Source organism: Sander vitreus, unplaced genomic scaffold, assembly GCF_031162955.1.
Source record: "Sander vitreus isolate 19-12246 unplaced genomic scaffold, sanVit1 ctg350_0, whole genome shotgun sequence".
NCBI classification, from domain to species: domain Eukaryota; kingdom Metazoa; phylum Chordata; class Actinopteri; order Perciformes; family Percidae; genus Sander; species Sander vitreus.
The window spans coordinates 24,146-42,287 of record NW_027595487.1 but is presented as its reverse complement, the minus strand read 5'-3'; positions in this window follow the sequence as shown (position 1 = coordinate 42,287).

Genomic DNA, 18,142 nt, shown 5'->3' with positions numbered 1-18,142 from the left:
CAAGAAATTAAAGCCTGACATAGTAAAGATAATGAAAAGATTAAAAAAAAGAAGAAATAGCTGCATCTTTTCTTGTGTTCCATTTTACACATCAGCCAACATAAATGCATGAGTGCAGCACAGAATAACTTATTCTATTGCCAACAGTACGAACAATACAAGCAGTAGCCTACACGTATTATGTATGCCTCGTCTCTTTTAGATTTTGCTTTTAGGTAGTAAGGGGGATTTTCATCCAAAAGACCTACAGGACCTGCATGGGAATCCCCTGATTGACAGCCATGACACAGGTTACACGCAAGCAAACGCGCACACACACACACACACACACACACACACACACACACACACACACACACACACACACACACACACACACACACACACACACACACACTGTTGCTGTATTATTCTCCCTCATTACAGGAAGCTAATGGCTGTTTTGTCTCTGATCACCCCTCTCTGTTTGCTACTGTGCAGACAGGGCTTACTGGAGTCTTAACCCAAAGACACCATCAGCCATACTGTCTCCATGCTACCGTTTCTGGTAAACTTTCCATGTAGTCATCATTTTAAGCACTAATTAACCATCATTCGCAGTCATAATGATAAAGAATCACATTTAAATAGACAGCAGATGCATAACATTGGATTCAGTTATGCAGTTGCTTTTCAAACTGTAATAATAGTAATTACAACTCTATGGCCTTTTCAGTTGCAGTGTTGACAGACCAGGCAATGGAAACAATATATTCTATTGTAACATGAAGTTTGCTGTTTGGAAAACTGGTCCTGCTGATTCTGTTCAGACCTGTAACTATGTGTTTTACTGTAAGACAAGATAAACAACCATGTGAACCAGATTTCAGCTGTCTAAAGTAAAAGACTTCATAAAGAAAAGAAACCGTGTGAATATTGTTGGACAAGCCATATAGGTGGAAGTCGTGGAGAAAAACAGAAGGCCTAAAGGCATCCAGACAGTGCTTAATTGTGTTTGTCTAGTTTTATGGCCCTTTTAACTCATAAATACTGGGCTTGTTTTCCTGGGACAGACAGGCATGTACTCAGCTGCACCAAACCTGAAAATGTCTTCCTGTCTTACTTTTTAGTATCTTTTGTCAGTGTTCTCCTCATCTGTTACTCTCACCCTAAACAGTATGCTACGGCAGGGCTTTTGTGTGTGCATCAGGGTGGATTTGTATAATTCTGGATGGCATGCACCACTAGTCGGTGATCAGTAGTTGGAAGCGCCTCCCACTGCGCTAACAGGACTGGCTGAATTGTTAACTGGTCTGTCTTTAAGCCTGACTCTCCACAGAAAAAGGAGAAGAAACCATGGAGCCCCAACTAGTAATTACCCCCATGGAGGGCAATGCTCCCTCTCTCCCTATCCTCGGGAGCCCTTTGAAGATGCCCCATAGGGAGTTGGTTGTAATCAGGACACATGACTCATTGATTACTCCTTTGCGGTCTTCCAGGAACACTGCACACGGAGTGGACGCAGCAGGAGGAGGGTAGTCCCCTCAGACTGTGTGCAGATAGACCGGAGGTGCAGATGTTGGATGAACAGCACGGCCTACGTCTTGGACACAAATTGGATGCTATAAACAATCGGATGTGCATTGTTTTTCTGGTGGTTAGCTCGGTTGGTCTGTTAAAGTGGCTATTCATTACTGTCTAGGAAGGCCACAAGTCTGCAAGTTTTCATTCCAGCTGAACTCATTAGTACACCGATTAGTACCAATGTCAGCAGAGCCAGGGAGAGGAGGAACTAATCAGTAAATGCACCTGGTTCAGTGCTTGGTTAAAAAACAACAACAACAACAACAACAACAACATTTTATCCAATATGAACAAAACCAACATTGGGTAAAAATTCTATAATTTATATACATAAACATACAATGTTTGTTTATTTTGTCTTACATGATTATGGTTGGCAGGATATACATTTAATACGAAACACTATATTTTTGGAATGCCACATTAATACCACATAATTATACTGTAAACATGTAAAACTGGCCAAAGTACACAAAATAAGTTCTCATAGCTCTTCATGGGAAATGGTTGCCTGTCCCTGAAACATGTAATTAGTCACAAAACCTGTACTTTTGCTTGGCTGTCTTTACCACATTTCTTATATTATATTCCTACAATGTACTCAGTTGGGTGTCCTAAAAAAGTGGGACTCCATATTTCTTTCTCATTTTAAATGAGCAGAACAAAAGAGGTATAGCACATGATAATAACAAAACAACTGTCTCTAATTGTGTAAAAACCAAAGGCGTGTACAAAGTTTTTTAAATCTACATAGCTGGACTTGCAATAGATTGTTAGAAGATGCTTCGTTTAGCATTGAGAAAGACGTCTCTGGTAAACAGAATGGGCAAAGCAAGTAGACCATGTAAAAAAAATCATAAAAGATGTCTTTTGATGTTTCTGGGCTTGCACTCTGGACACCTGTGGGGTTGAACCCAGTGACTGGCTGTCCTATGTGAACATGTTGAGTAGAGGTAATTGGGTCAGTACTTGCCAAGAAGCTGAATAAAAGCCAGAGGCAATGCTAAAGGCGGTGGAAATGTGAATTAATTGCACCGTGGAGGGAATGAAATATATAAATATAGATATAACACATTCTCACACAACCACCTGTTTAAAAAAAAAATCTATTTGTTTGTCTGCAGTTTTGTCCCTCTGAAAATTGTCCGCTTCTACCTCAGCTCTCATAAACAGAACACTGTATTTTGTCGGTCATGGAAGATGAATAGGCTACCGTGTGCATTGAATTGTCGTCAAGCGTTGTGGATGTCTTGGTTTTCTCACACAGGTCTGTTGCTGATGTCTCCTGCCTTCCCTGGAAGAGCATTAGTGATGTAGGGTGTCGTTCAGATGGCAAAACAAGAATCAGTGGAGCGTGTAGCTGCAGACAAGCCACACACACACACACACACACACACACACACACACACACACACACACACACACACACACACACACACACACACACACACACACACACACACACACACACACACACACACACACACACACACACACACACAGGTCATTTCTTGGAGTAGCAGAAATAGCCTGCAGCAGAGAAAGTTCAAAAGCCAATGGAGGAATGCTGTCCACTTACCAGAGGCTTGTAGAGAGACTCATTGGTCACTATTGTGTCTTTATCTTGTCAGAGATGAGGACCTTTTGTGCAGCTGATGACATATTTGCGTGTTTCCTCTACTTGTTTGTCTCCATTCATATTGTGATCGCTGGATGATAACATTGCAAGCATTCAAAGTCTGCAAACCATAAATAAGACAACTGTCATGCAGACAGTGGTGTTTCTGTGCGTTTGTCTGCATCTGTGTGTTTGCAGGATTTTAAATGATTAGTATTTGAACGCTCCAACCATTTAAAGGTCTTTAATTCTTTATTTGCCTCTATTTAGCATCTTCTTGCTTCCTGCCCTGTATAAAGAGAATGGTTAGCCTAATCAGGGTCTCCTTCAGGGGTGGGCTGGGATTATTTGCCAGTTGACATTTGGTGAAAGGGTGTTAGCTGAAAAAAGCACCTCACACCATGAGGTAGAAGCCTCACGCCAAAACTCATTTCAGACATGTTTTGTTTGTGTGTAAAGAGGAACTCGTTTCACCACTCTCTGCTCAGAGCTCAGCACGCTCTCTCTGACTTGTGTGAAGTGTGTGTTTCTCCGTGGTCATAACCTTTTCTTTAAAAAAAATCCTTTTATTATTTATAAATAAATTCAGCTCAGATACATTTGCCTATGCTTCTTCTTTATTGGTTTGACAGCATGCAATTACATGTTGATAACCTGTATTTGGGACCTCTTAGCATTATCATTAGAACAGCATAGGCTAAACACATTACTTACCCTGTAATTACTTTTAGTGGGACAACAAGATGGGTGCAATTGTGCAATGTTTCCAAGTACAGATCAGGTAGCTTTAGCATTGAAAATGCAAACGAAGTGTAAGGAATCCATAATACGTCTAAAATAAAATAAAATAAAACCTTTCTTTTAGGGCATTAATATTCTGAGATTAGGTTTTCAATACTCTGACTCAGAAATGTGTCTCATAAGGGGCTGCACACAAGCTGACAATCTGATTTTCTACATATAATGTGACAAACCTGCCTGATAAATCTACAGTATGATGGGAAATATCAGTTACATTTTTAGTTCATTTTGAGGATAATATTTTGAAACAAGGTCCTTCTATTTTATTCCTGCATATTTATACTGACAGCAAATCATTTTAAATCAGGAATTCAACCAGTTCAGTGGTATTATGGTGTGGCCTGAAGCTAATAAAGTTCAATCTTTTCTTTCGTCACGCTATGAAGACTCAACAATACTTTACTCAACAATTTATAATGACTAGGCACTTCTGAAAATAAGTGACTCCAATTTGAAGTGCTTGCTTTTCTGACCACTTTGAACAGTAAAGTAGAAAGAAGGCATGAGCAGAAATGATGGGAATGACAAGCCCTGGAGAGTGGTGAAGTAATGGGTCTGAATCTAAGCCCCTCATTAGACAACAGACTCATCCAGGGATGAAGGATGGGACTCTGCAGGGGGCTCCAGTGTCAGATATGCTATGAGGAAATGGCAGAGCACTAGGAATGTGTAATGAAGTAAAAGTCAGCTGACTACTCTTTGAACTGTTTCTTTCTCTTCAGTTCACACTCTCTGCATTTTCCTCAGCTTCTCTACAAATTATGTAATCAACATTGCTTTCATCATGTATTTCCAGATTTCAGTATACCCTTAAATACACCATAGGAACATGAATGCATTGTTGAGGTTTCTACACATTACTCTATAGGTTGGAAAATATCTGAGTTTCATTGAAACAGATGCACCTTTTAACTTCTGTCCAAATACAACACAAGACAAGCCTCAGATAAGTTTTCACTTGTCTTATCTGTGATTGTGGCTTGGATTGTGATGAAAATGCATTTAATTGTGTCTAACAAGCCAACTCAATTGGCAATTATTTTAGGATAAAGAATTCAAACATTTCTAAACAAGACTAAAGGCAGCTACACACTGGGCCGACGGCCGAACGCTGGCAGAAAAGGCAGTTGGACTGATCAGTCTCCCCGAGTTGGTCAAAAAAGTGCCTCAGAACACACCAAAGCGGCGAGACGTAATACGTCTCCACAACAGCATGCACCGCTAATCTGTGTTGTCGCCCAAAAAATGAAAACCGGCAGCTGATAGGACGAACGTGTCACGTGGGTCTGGCTGCTGCTTCTGAATTTTGGATTTTTCAACCGGCCATTAATGGCGACTCATTCAGAATATGATCTCATATTGTACTAAAATAGTTCACTGAAAGGTGTTTCTGAAAACATTTTAAGCGAGAAATAGGCCATGCATGCTGAATCTGTCTTCATTTCAGATCGACAAAGGTCAGTTTAAAAGATTTTTGTCAGATTTTGAGAGGCTTAGTCACGGTCATCCCACTTGCCATTTCCGGGTGAGTTCCGACTGCCCCGTCTCCGACTGAGCATGTCAGGTCGGCCAAAATGAAGGCCGACAGTCTGACCTTGCCAGACTGTCAATCGGCCGATTATCGGCCCGGTGTGTAGCTGCCTTAAGACCTCGGTCAGACGTGGTATTAACCTGCGTCTTGGGTGATCCATCACAAGTGGCACAGCTCTAAGTACAGGTGTGAACGCACCCAAGACGCGTTAAGGACACACTGAGATCCAATCACTCTGACCACATTCTTTTAGCAGTGTGTACATAAATGTGTACTGTCCTTTCCACAAAAGGACAACCTACTTCTCTGCATAGGCGGAAGTACGTACTTGTACACTGGTTTTGTCCGAAAAAAACATATTACACACACCTACGCCCTTCAAAACACAGACAAAGACCGTAGGCAGTATTTTTTTTCATTTGTCATTGCACGTTTCTGTAATAATGTATGATTTATGTGAAAGAAACAAATGAAACGTATTCTCACACAAAAACAAATTTTCATTAAAATATGTATTTTTGTATATGCTAACAGAAATGGTGTATGTGCTAGTGAGATTCAATCACAAGTGGGCACTCAAGACACATGTGGAGACACATTCTAACACCAGGTGTGAACTGACGTACTTAAAACTGTCCACTTGTTATCCGATCACCATTAACACTATGTTAATGCCAGGTCTGAACAGGGCATCTGGTCGATACAGCTCTGTGAGGCTGTAGTTAGGCACGGTGATGAGTGGAATGCTAACACCAGCATGCTAACATACTGTACTCACAATAAATATGTCTAGCAGGTATGTTTATTGTAGATGCTAACATTTGCTAATTTACACAAAGTACAGCTGAGCTAAATATCTGTTTAAGTGTAAATGCTGACCTGCTGGGGGCGCCAGAGAAGAAGTCAGGGGATCTCAAAAGCCAATAGGATTCATCCCCTGGGGAACATTCATGTCTGTAAAATTTCAATTTCATTGCTATCAAGCTAATAGTTTATTGAGACTAAACAACCAACAGACATTGCCATCCCTTGAGCTACACCACTAGCATGGCTAAAATTGCTTCAAAATGTCCATTTGTGTTCCCAGCTTGAGCCCGCTTTGTCTTTTTAGTGGTTAAATTGTTGCTTTAAAGTGCCAAAACAGACAATACATGCTAGTGGAAAACATACCAGTGGAAAAATCAGTAATTAAAATGCAAATAACATTCACAGTTTTGCAATAATATGATGTTAAACAGACAAACTAAAGGCTTTTACTTGAGATGATTATTTTACTAACATGGTAAAAACAATTATTTGCAGTCTGTCATTTATTGTTGTTTTATTTCAACAATAAAAGAGAAACTATCACTTACTCCATGGTAAGAATTTCTTCTCCAGTGAGAGATAACAAGCCACCAAAGAAACACACAACTCTCCCAGTTAAGATCTTTTCAACAGGGGAGCAGGCTTGCCATTCATTATGCTAAACCCCAGCACACATCACCTCTTAATTGAGCTGATGTTAACAATAGGTGATTGATGACAATTATTCCCCTGCCACCACTCCAGCAAACTCAATGGTACATTAAGGATTTACAGTATTCCATTACTGGTGCATATGCGTGCTTGGTGAGAAGGAACAATGTTTGGGAAATTGATCTCACGCCTGTAAAAGCTACTTAAACTTCCAACCCAGTTTGCAGTTGACTATGTTAGCTAATGTCAGGCTAAAACAGATCAGATTACTGTCCTCTGACTGATCCTGCTATAAATACAGCCCCGCTCCTGGTTTACAAATCCACTTATGGCACAGAGAGATGTCCTAACCTCTGTGTATATGTGCCAAATGAGTCCTGCCTACTGATGCGATGGGTGAAGTAAGAAATGATGAGGAGGAATGGTAAAAAGCAATGAGGATGTCTGTCATTGGCATTCTAGCCAGTACGATGGAGTAGTGACATAACAGCTCAGTCCTTGCACACTATTGTAAGCTAAGATAAGCTTCCCTTCTCTGCCGGTGTGTTGTTCCTCCATTGAGGATCTAAAGACTTCACTGCTGCCATTGTGGAGACTAGCATCCTGTGCCTCACTGCAGGATTGCCCGAGACGCTTGGTAAACACAGGAAATACAAAGCCCCTAAATACATCCCTACTGTGTTTGGAGGACTACCATGACAACACAAAGTGGATCTCCTGGAGAGCCGGGGGGTTTGTTAGGTGGATACACACTGAGATATGCCCAAGCAATGCCCTTCTGTGTGAGGGCGTGCAGCTTTAGCTTATGCACTGAATGTCTGTCACACCACCAAAATAAGAAGCCTCTCGCTGCAGGAACACAGAATTTGTGTGAGACAAAAATTCCACTCTTGGTTTGCAGCATGCCTAATTTTGAAGGAATGTCAGGATAAAATCTTAACTAAATGTAAATACTCTAATCTGCTTCATGGACCGTTACACTGGAGTCTTGAGATAAGGTTCAGAGAACTGCTCTTTGGTTTTTTTGACACAGCGTACCTGCGCTGGCTTTAAAGTTGCATGGCTGAGGATGTCCAGACAGCGTTTTAGATTACCCCCTCTCTCTCTCCTGAAACAACTGTCAAGGCTAATCTGCTCTGCGAGTACAGGTCATCTGGACGCCAGATCCACACAGAGCCGGCATCAAAGCTGGACCCTTTCTCTCTCCCAAACTGTCTCTACGTCATCCTTCTCTTTTCTTTTCAGCCCTTTTTCTTTTGGCTTTAATGGCTTCAATAACCAGAGAGGAGGAAATCCATATGTCCATCCTGCAGAGGATCCTGCAGAAGATGTCTTCGCTGTCATCGATCTCACTGAGGAAGGATATACTTTTGGTGCAGATTGTAAAGAGCAGTGAAAGAGGATGGGCATTGATCCAACTAGAGCACACCCAGCACTGATCAATAGAATGGATCCGCTGTGGAGCCATGAGTGTGATGGTGTCAAACTGAGTGTGTACTGAATGAGCGTCGAGAGCAGCCTGACAGGAGCCTCTTAGGGCTCTGTCACCCTGTCTGTCATCTTTTGTCTTATATATTTACATGTTATGATTATGGCGTTTGTTAAGTGGCGCCATGAGTTAGCGTGACTACATAATCCTAACTAAGACCATATTGTGCTACGGAAAGTACTATAATTGTTGGTTTGAACACCTCACTACATTAGAATAGCAACAAACCTTTATTGTTTGAGATTAGCACTTGGAAAAATAGAGTGGCTTTTGGTCTCAGCTGCTTAATATGTTTGAAATGCTCTGACACCCACTCACTTACAGTACTTTGTAGCAACAAAGCGTGTTGGCAAGTGTTTTATGGCTTTTGCACCCTTTTGCACTGCTTTTGTCAATACCATAATGTACATTTTCTATGAATAAACCTATCATGTAGCTGCTGATTCTATCGATTCACCTCTTTTCTGTGGACTGTGTAGATAGTTAAGGCCTATCACTGCCAACTGAGCATATCTATCTAACTGGTGTTAAATAGAGTTTCAGCGATACTTTAATGTTAAAACTTGACCTCATCAGGATACATAAAAACACACCCAAACACTCATATCTATTTCCCAAGGGAATCATGTTTTGATTGACCTCATCTGTTTCTATTTTAATGTAAGACACATGGCAGATGGGTATCTCGGTTGCAGTCCTCTTCTGAGAGCTTCGAAATCCACTGTCCTTCATGTGCAAATCCCTCAACAAACTGGCCTAGAGTGTCACCCTGGGTTGTCCTGTTCAAAGGAACTCCGGGGTCAAACCTGCCAGGTCAACCTCTCTCAAAGTGACAGAGTTTACCCCCAAACTAGCCCCCTTCTCTCTAAAAACACATGGGGCCCCAGATAGACTGTCATCCTCGCTTACACTGCAGGCCTGTGTTGATTTATTGCCCCGGTACACACCACATATAAACATATCATCCACATGTCATCATCAAGGCCTCTGGGGGGGGGACTTTTCACAGAGCTGTGGTGCAGATTTGGAAGATTTATCCACTTCTCTGTTGTTAACATGATGAAACATTAGCCATGACCAGCTTGTGTTTCTTCAGAAGTCCCTTCATCTTTGTCACCAGAAAAACATAGATCAAAATACTAATCTTGGTTTATCTAGGAGCACATTCACTGTCAGGTGTTAATGTTTATCTTAGAGCCGTAAAGGGAAGTTCAGTTGCCACCCTTTTAACGTATTTATGCCAGGAAGCTGTGGTGCTAACAGCCCGGAGCAGATAAAGGAAGGCTTGCCATATGTTGCGTTTAGGCAGTACTGTGAAAACACACTGTCTACCCATTCAAATCAACATAATTAATGAAGAAATAGTATTTTGCATTGCCTTCCACTAGTAAAACCTTTGTTATACCTCTTACTCTTGCAATACCTTTTACATCTGCTCACAACAAGATCGCCTTCAACTTTCCCTAATACCCTAATACAAAGGCTTAAATCCAGCCCTCCCCCATCAGTTGCTTTTGTATCACGTTTCAAAGACCCATTTATCAGGATAACATACACAAATGACAATACCATGCATCATTTCAAACTTTGTCTCCCTTCAGCTTGAAATTATTAAGTTTCACCTGACATACTGTTTAACTAAATATTTTGGTGTAAATATTTTGGTGTAAACGGTCCTTCCCTGATAATGCCTTGATATGCATGCATGCCAATATTTATTGTCATGTGTTGAACCATGCATGTTGTAAAAGCCATGCATGCTTTCAAACAAATTATGATAAACTAAACTGGTTCTGGTTAGCCTGGCGGTGACAGCTGTTTGAACCTGTCTGTCCTCATCGTGTTTGCTATGGGCACAGAGATTTCATACCGCATGGAGGTTTGGTCTGTTCCCTGCATGACCCCTGACCCCTGTGCAGAGATAGGACCTTAGCGTGTCTCGCAGTGTGCTAGAGGAGCTGGCTGAAATTACATTTGCCTGCTCTGCAGATTCGTGTTTCTTTGCTTTTTGCCTTGACATGCCAGACAAAATCCAAAAAACTTTGAAATAGAGACTAATGCAAAAAAAGAGAATAGAAAGGAGATATACTGTACTATAATTCCGTGTCAGGGTGTGTTGAAGAAAGAGCCTTATTATCTTACACAATTTCTCACTGTTGGATCTTTTCCACTGCACCTGCGGGCTGGGACCTGTCTCAGATGAGGGAGCGCAAGCTAACCACTAACTATACCTGGGAGACAAAGGCAAACAAACCAAACAGAAAACTACTGACCCCAAGGAAATGCTGCAGTTTGCCCCATGACAAGCAATTTCCCCCAGCTGAATACAATTTAATTGGATGGTCTACCATGCAATTTTTTTCCATTTTAATTTAGATCATCATTTCGCAACTCATCATGTGTTTTTTCTCTACATCACAAAGAAGCAATTAAAAACACAGTTTAAAAGTTTCCTTAAAAAGGAAGGGAAAGAGGAGCACGAGGGGCCATAAAACTGTGAGCTTAACAGTTTCGTACTCATAAAATTAATAGAATATTGACCCATTCAGACATGCCAGCTGAGCCCGTCTTTAACTGGAGCACATGCAATAGACAAGTGGAAGTCTTTGTCGAACGTCTAAAACATTTTTTATAGGTGTTAGACCAGAGTCCATTAGGCCTGTAGGAAGCCTCAGCTTTCAAGTGGTCATTGTGAAAACACTCCCAACGGGTTTATGGCATCTTGTAGACGGAAAGCAGTCACACATGAAGGTCAGACAAATAGTGTGGAGGTGATAAACTGGAAAATAAAATAAAAAATGGTCATGTAGCTTTATGGGTGAAGAAAATAAAGACATGATTTCATTAGAAATGTAGACAATCAACTTCTAGGAGGTGAAAAAAAAGTCTGAAGAGTCAAAAGGGAATTGAAATGTTGATAGGTGAGGGACTTGTTAGTGGCCATATGGGAGCAGCAAGGAGGGTGCTGGGACGGGAGGGAGGTACCTGTTGGGTCCCATGTTCTCTTGTCACTCTGATCTTATCAGGGGGCCTGACTAAGGAGGACCAAGAGGAGGACCAGATGTCACTCTCCCCGCTCTTTTGATGTCCCTCTTCAGAGCTCACGCGCACACACACACACACACACACACACACACACACACACACACACACACACACACACACACACACACACACACACACACACACCACTTCAGAAGAGTCAAGGCTTGTTTTTGTTAATAACGAGGATTGGAGGCTTTGTTAGTGAGCCAGCTGACAAACCCCACAGTAAAAAAAAAAAATCAAGATAAAGCAAGATAGTTACAGCTCTCTGAGGAGATGTGGGGCTGGGACAGTTCAATTTAGTTGTTTAGAGCCTGAGGCTTGACAAAAGAGAGGCAGCCCTCTGAACTGAAACAGGACATCCTGCTCATAAAACAGCCAGGACGTCCTCACAGAGACACTGGGACTGATAAAAGGGGAAACACCATGTATTCATCTGAAACTCCTTCACAGATAAACTTGGCCACTGTTCCTCGTGAGGTCATGTCTTCCTTTGAAAATTGCACACTTTGAGTAGAATCCCAGTACGCTACAGGAAGATTGTGGAGTCATTATTTTTGCCTACTCAAGCACGAAAGCTTCTTGTAAGCGACAGCTGTTTTGATTAAGTTTGAGACTCAAGTAGCAGCAACATGTTTCAGCCAAATGAGAGTAAATTCACACATTTTGAGGATTACCGGATTACTACTGTTATTGTTTCAGATCCCACTCGTCTAATCTTGGGGCTCAACTGTTTTTAGTCGAGAGAGCACGTGTGCCTCATGTTTTCTGCTCTCCCTACTTTCTTATCCAACGGTATGAAACAACATAACAGTGATTTTATAGCCATGTAAGCTATGCTTTAGCCTCAGGATGAATCCCTGGCTTTTCATTTCGCACTTTCATCAGATCAAAATATAAACTTGTCCAATACTTTGGTTTATTACCAAATACCTGCAAAGCTAATCTCATCAGCGTCAGCTGCTTTGTTAACTGCCTTTTAGCAAATGTTAACATGCCTACACAGTAAACTAAGATAACATAAACAAAGGACCTACTAAATTAAGGCTGGGTGATATGACGACATATATCGCCAAAACAATATAAGAATATCTATCGTATGTATTTCTCTATATGGTTTCTATCGCAATGTGGACAATATTTACATCATTTGGATGCCGCATTAAATTCTGATCCTTGAACGTCATGTTCATATATCATATATATATACACTACCGGTCAAAAGTTTGGGGTCACTTAGAAATTTCCATTCCACTCCATTACAGACAGTTTTTTTAATCAGGGCAGCAGTTTTCAGATTACATTATGTGCTTACATAATTGCAAAAGGGTTCTCGACTGTTGTAGAAAGAAGTGGCTGATCTTTAATGCAATATCTACATTGCCCATTAACAGCAACCATTCATTTAATGTTCCAAAGGCACATTCTGTTTACTAATCTGATATCATTTTAAAAGGCTAACTGAGAAAACATAGGAGAACCCTTTTGCAATTATGTAAGCACATAATGTAAAATGAAAACTGCTGCCCTGGTTAAAGAAAACAATGCAACTGATCTGATATATATATATATATATATATATATATTTTTTTTTAATCTAGATATTAAATGACCTATATCAGAAGATTTTGGCCATATCGCCCAGCCCTAAACATCATTTTAGTTTAGTGTTGTCATTGTGAGCATATTACTGTAGCCTTGCTAATGTTAGGATTTACAATATGACATACAGTATGTTGTAGAAAGAAATGTGCCAGTGGATTAAAATACATATCTCTTTCTTTATATGCCATGTATTGGTAATACATGGCATGTTACAGAGCACTGTAGTCTAATTATCTGTCCCCTAATATTGGTTTGATCATGTCAAAGAAAGCAACTGATGTTAGCCTCAAAAGCTAGAGCCCAAATACTCCTTCACATGCATGCACAGGGATTTCTCTCTGTCTCAGACAATTGCTTGGCAGGAGCGAACTACTCCACAATGCCCTCTGTTACTGTGAGTGCGTGCTCCCCATACACTGCGAACTTTTGAACCACCTCTTGACCACAGCTTGAAGAGAGTTGAGACAATGGTTAGTAAACACATTGGAGTGAATGAAGGGATTAGGTATTAAATGACAGGATGTGCTTAAAGAGGGGCAGGTGGTGGTTGAGGAAAGGCCAGCTAAGCCGAACATCATGCATCTCCCTGTAGCTTTCGTCTCCATTTTTCTCATTTTCATGCTCTGTCTCTATTGCTCTTGATCTTTCACACTTGTCCTCCGGTAGCTCATCTCTTCCTGAGGCAAGAATCAGGCAAAAGATCTGCACAGTGTATTAAAAGTTCCCAGCTATTTTAATTGTGCTCATCTTTTCCTGCTCATTTCCCTCGCTTTCAATCTCATCTCGCCGTTCTCTATCTCTATTGTCCTCTTCTACACAGCCAGAGAAGCCTGCTCCTTAACTCAGGCTTCAGACAATTGACATTCATGAGGTTGGACATTCCGGTCCAGCCCCATTCATATGTACAGTAAGCAAAGGGACAAAAGCCACCTCACACACTATAGAGCCCATCCCCCGTGCAAAGAAGCTGGGTAGATCTCAGTTGTTTCACTATCAACAACAGGCTGCAACGCATTCTCATGCTCAATACACTTTGCAAAGTAGAATCTAAAGTCCACAAAAATAGTCTGTAGCTGCCATTCAGATGCTGTTTTTTTAGCCAAATTTTTCAACTACTGAATCTGTCTGCAACTTCATATGTTTCATTGAGTATATCTGATTTGGTGCCAGATATTTAACATGTCAAACTAAAGATAATCCTTCTTGCTTCACAGGAACCCGGAAAAGCATGACCTCCTCTGTGTTTCCAGGGGTGCATTGTGGGTAGGAGTGGAAAGCTCCTCTCATCGGGGTGGTAATGAGTTTCTGAGCTCCCACTTGTCAACATAGTAAATCCACATCTTATATCCCAGGCCCAGCACCCTCTCTTCAGTTTTCACATTAGGGAAGCAACACGGCCTCAGGATCATCCAGTGGGAAATATTTATGAGTACAGGGTAAAAATACACAGGCAAGAAACTGTACTACAAGATAACTCTCAATGTAAATGGTACAATCTGAGTATTACATGCTGCAACAGATCGACAATGAGGAAGAGAGAAAACACAGACGGCTTGATGGGGTATTATGTGTTTTGAGCGTGGAGACAGACTGGGAAGGGCTGGTGCGTGTTGGGTTTTGGGATTACTCATGCACACGTAAGAAGAGAACCCTTCTTCAACTGTGACCCAATGTGAACCAAGTCAAAGTTTAATTAACACCTGTCTGCGGCACACCCTTTGTTATTTTAACTCCCTTTTCACTCTCTTGCATTTCTTTGCAATGTTTTTCTTGTTTAACGGATGCCACGGTATTGTTAAATCTACTTAACAGTACTGGATTTAATATTAGGATACATTTTTTGATAATTCTTCTTTTTTTTTAGAATACTTTTGATTATGGAGACCTGAATGGAATGATTGTCAATCAAATAAGATGCGTGTTAGCAGAAGAAAAGAGGAATACAGTGAGCTGATGTGAAATGAGATCAATGTCCAAAGCGGCTCAGAGGCATGCGTTCTCTGCATTACCTCAGTGTTTACCTGTCTCAGTACTCAGAGTAGTTCGGCCTGACACTTCCACCTATTTATATCTCACTAGACGTTGACAGGCATGTTCTGCTGCAGACGGTTTTAGAATGAACATGTGAGGAAAGCTGGGTGTTAGTGTGAAGTCAATAATCAATTATTTTTAATTTTCCATGCACTTTCCCTTCCTTTACTGCTTAGATACACTCTTATTACATTTCACTTTTTCTATCCAGACTAAGGTAAGAGTTAAAGTAAAATACAACTGTATTCATGGCTCTAGCCATCACAGCTCTGTCTTTGTTACGGTTAAAAGATCTCAGTTAAGACCTTTTATTGGCAGGTGTGGTGTCAGCTGAAATTGTTTGATGTTGATTTGACGCGAGCGTTCGCCCATGTGTTCTCATGTATATGATGTCAAAGTCAGAGCACTTCTGTGTAATGAGATCCCATATGACATCTGTAGTCCTTCAGTATGACTTGACAGCCATCCACAGGGAGGAGGTTCAGTAACGCCCCCTCTGCACTCAGTTTAATACCCTATAAAATATAATGACCAAATCTTGTTTGCAGTTGTGCACCTGTACACCTGCTGCACAGCTTGCCGCTTCCAATTCGAACCCTAGAGGCGTTTTATTCCCTTGCCGAATTAGCTTTATGCAATTATGTAGTTGTGAAGGTACTGATTCTGCAAAAAGTAATGTATTTATATTGAACGAACTAACTTTTGCACGGGACTTGCAGTAGACATGTGAACTCACCTTCTTACAACAGACTCAAACAATGGGTCAAAAGGAAGTAAATGACAGACATGTTGAACACAAAAAAGACAAGCCCAAAGACAGCGAGGGTACAAAAAGGCCCCTGACCTCTCTATTGTGGGGAGATGTGTCCTCAGAGATGAGTCAGCTCTACAGCTGGAAGGGTCAGCAAACACACACGGTCAAGCCGACACGGCCCCGCAACACTCAACATCAAAGACAAGTCCAGCGCCTGTCATGCTCCCTCTGAGCCGGGTTGAAAACAGCAGCACTAATCCCACCGACCACTTATGGACGCTCTTTCGGGGAGGACAGAGGTCAGCTGGATGTACCAATCCTAATAGGTTGATTCAATTGTAGCAACTCTCCTAAACTAAAAATGCTATGTGTGGAGTTTGTCCCCTTTAGACCTGCATTGTGTTTGATGAATAGAGAAAAGAATGCAAGCGAATTAACACATGCCTCTTACTGAAAGATGCCTTTTCTTCTTTGATGTCGAACCGAACATTTCCAGTTAAAGGAGAGAGAATGAATAAATGAAGGATCCACAAATGTTAAAATCGGCAGCGAACAAAGCTTCAAAGTAAAATTTGATGAAATGCTGAAAATGTTTGTCAGCCCTATAAGCTTCTTAGTTGGGAACTTTAAGGTCACAGTGGCTTTTTAATGGGAGAGAACATTATTATGTATGACCACGGGAGAGTGTGCTGATGTGTGGAAGGCCAGTCACTGGACTACTTACCTTCACGAGTGTCCTTCTGCTCACCCCGTCTTTGAAAGATTTTTAATGGAAAGATACCAAGGCAGATTTTGGAAATGAGATTATTGGACAACTCTGTGCAGCTGCCCACTGTTTAATCTCCTCATGACAGGTCCGAAATGAGGAGCCTCTTATCATCTGTCATTCCTTCTAAATCCCATGTGCCCCTTGCCATATACACCAACTGTTTTAAAACCACAGGTCTCTCCTCAGAAACCTGAGCTTCTGCCACCCGTCATCTTAATGTCTGTTTGTGAAATTGTAGGAGTGTGACTGTATGTTTTAATACTTCAGTGTAACTGTGTTTACTTACATTTAAATGACTGAGACTGATAGGTTTCACCCTCTAATTAAACAAACTGTCTGGGTTGATTGTTGAAGACGCGACTTATTAAACCAACAGCTGGGCAGGAAACCAGATAAGGAGCCGTTAGCACTATCTGTGCTAAATTGGTCAGCCTCAGCTGGACGTCTGTGAGGATTAAGTGGAGATTTTTTTTCAACATGTCTGACAAATAGTCACCAGAAAATGAGAGTCTACAAATGAGATTTTTTGCAAACATTGCGTACTCACTAGTCATGTTTCCATCAACGTATTTTTATGCTCATTTTGAAGTATTGCATTAGGAAATGTTGATGGAAATGGCAAAATAAAAAAATTCGAACAAAAAAGTTTTTACACTCGCTTGAGGTGGTTTTTGCCTTTTTCGAAAAATAGTTAATAACACAGCTTTGCTGAATAAGTTGTGACGTAGCGAACACCTAACTCACATGACTATAGTCCCGGTATCCATCGGATAGGGGAAGGATCGGGATATGGGTCCCATCCAGTGCGCCGTACAGTTGTGTCACAAGGCAAGTGTGAGTTGCGGTGCGCTATAGCCTGTGCCTCAGCCACGTCGGGTAAATTGACCAATTGGTATAACAGCTTGAATCGTATGGCCCTGCACACCGCGTATAGACAGCGCTGAACGGTTGTCTCACTGACACCAAATGTCTCTGCCACAACCCTGTGTTCTGCACAGGTGGCCAGTTTATACAATGCTACCTCTCTCCATTTAACTTCGCTTCTAAACTCTTTGATTTAGCAAGCCAGTTTGCAATTAGTCTCGCTTTGCCAGACCCTCCTCCAAAGCCCGCTGAAGGAAGGTCTGGCTACTCCACATAGCATTCAGGGATAGGAGCAAAACGTGCTCTGGTTTAATGGCATTTATTTAAACCAATCAGAATCATCATGGGCGGCACTAAGCTCCGCACAGAGCCGCTGCAAAATAGTTGTGTGAGAGAAAACTCAGATTGGACAGATAGTCTAGTTAGCTGTTTCAATTTACCCTGCAGAGATCTGAGGAGCAGTCAACCATAGTCCTCATAAATCCACCAAATTTAAAATTCCAACACAAAGAAGGCGGACGGAAGGGTTAGGGTTAGGATCTAGACTAGTTTGCAATCTACAACCATGCGTAATGTCAACTTGTGACGAAACTATGCTTTGCGTAGTCTAGTTT